Raw genomic sequence first — 2404 nt, forward strand, 5'->3', positions numbered from 1 at the left:
TCATTGGGGTTTGTAATTCATTAAGAAACTAATTATGACTTTTAAAAAATGTGTAAATTCGTATTATGATGGAAAAATGATAATTATGCTACATTTTAGTTTCTCTCTCCCGGTGAGATCATACCTTGGTTGGTGAGAAAGTCTCTTACTAACAGACGCGTTTTAAACTCGTAAGGTTGACGGCGATAGATAACGGGCCAAGGTGAACAATTTCTGTTAAGGATGGGTTTGGATCATTACAAGCGATATCAAAGCCAGACATTGGGCGGTGTACTAGCGAGGACGCTGGCCTCCCAAGGGGGTGGGGATCGTTAGATCCTACATTGGCTGGAGAGAGAACGAGTCATTCTTTATAAGGGTGTGGAAACCTCTCCTGAATAGACGTGTTTTAATACTGTGAGGCTGACGAATGAGTAAAAAATGGACAATATCTGTGGACTTTGGTTGTCATACTCCTTTTTTTTTTTTTCTTTTTTATTATTTTGGGTAATAAAATTTTGCAAAATTTCCAATCGTGTAAGAATATTGATATGATCCGATAATTTGATCATTCCCGACTATCCAACCCTGACTATAAAGGTTGGGTTGAGTTGAATTTTTTGAAAAACGAAAAAGTCCCACGAACACGAAAAAAAAAAAACCATTGTTCAACTCTTTGACAACAGGAAAAAAACCAAAAAACGCTCTGCCCTCCCTCTCTATCAATCCAAGGGATGGAAGGGCAGAGGCCTTTGGTGTCCCCTCCGATTAAGAATTGGGGCCTCACAACCAATATGTTTTTCTCCCATGCCTTTCTTCGTTCATGGTTCGATATTCTGGTGTCCTAGGCGTAGAGGAGCCACACCAATCCATCCCGAACTTAGTTGTTAAACTCTACTGTAGTAACAATACTCGGAGAGGTTGGCATCTTGATTGAGTCAACCTAACCACTAAAATATATGGTTACATCTCTACCCTTACCCCTACGGTGCCCAAATTTTAAGATTACTATAAAAATTGAGAATATTTGACTGTGGTTTGTTTGTGATATTTGAGATTTTTTAGATTTTAGTTATTAATGCAACGTGGATAAATAGTTTTTTTTTAATTAATTAATTAATTATATATATATATATATATATATATATATATAATAACAATCTAACAACCAAGTCATGTTGGGTTAGATTGGGTTGTGAACTCTATTCAAGTTGCTCGAGTTACCAACTCAACCGACCTGAAATTTCAGGTTTCGTTTCAGAAATTTTTGTTCAAAATTTGATAAAAATATATTGATAAATTGATAAAGAATAAATTAACACAAATTTTAAATTATAAATACTAATTTAATTTTGACTATTTTTTCAATTAAACAAATAGTTTAGGTAAAAATTTGAATTACTGACTTCAAGAAAAAATATATATATATATATATATAAAAAGGTAAAGAAATTATTATTTTATTATTATTTGGATTTTTATTTTTTCTATACCTTTATAACGGTTCTTTTTTATTAAAAAGACAATCTTACCCCTAAACTCGCTCGACTCACTCCAAACGACTATAACCTAGTGCCTTTCTCAATTATGCATGCTTACGATCACAAAAATACAGTTTTATCTTTCGGTAACACTAAGAAACTCATCGAGAGAAAAAATTATCTCGATCTCATTTTTGTTGACGGGAGAGAGTGTCCCTCTTGAAACATACAGTACGTTAGGAGAAGTTATCTTTTCACGTCGGCGTAAAATTTTTCGTTTTAAGAAAATTTCATTTTTATGCCCGAAGGGTTACACCATTCATTAAACAATTCCTTTCAACCCCTTGAAATCTTTTCTCGTGTCGACCTCTCAGCTTCTTCTAACCTCTTTATCGTCGATTCACTTCTGTTATTATCATCTCAAACCCTAATAAACCGTTCAAGATAAGAAACTTTGGATTACGCTTCGTGTATCGTAGACTTTGGATTATTATTAATGTTTCGATAACTTTAATTATCTAATAATTTTAAATTATCGAATCATATTTTTGTTTTTAATTTAATTGGGCATAATTAATCAATATTATTAAGGAATCATTTTAAAATGAAAAAACAAATATTAATTTGATGTTATTCGGAATAAATATCTTTTTTAAGTACAAAATCGGAGAAAGTTTCAAAAGAATATTTAAGTGTAAACAAATATTGATTTTCTTTTTTATTTATTTTAATATTTAAAATATTTAAATACGTGGCATTCTGCTCTTATTTTTAAACTAAAAAAAATATATTAAATTCCTTGATGTAATAAATTTTATATTTATTTAAAATTACTTTTAATTATTATACGATCATTAATACCCATTTAAGATTATATTTTCGTATATTAAATAATTATCAAGTGAAAAATCAAAATAGCTATTTTTAAAAATTTAGTAATTAAA

Source organism: Cucurbita pepo, chromosome 8 (genome assembly GCF_057944985.1).
Source record: "Cucurbita pepo subsp. pepo isolate OVF chromosome 8, ASM5794498v1, whole genome shotgun sequence".
NCBI lineage: Eukaryota > Viridiplantae > Streptophyta > Magnoliopsida > Cucurbitales > Cucurbitaceae > Cucurbita > Cucurbita pepo.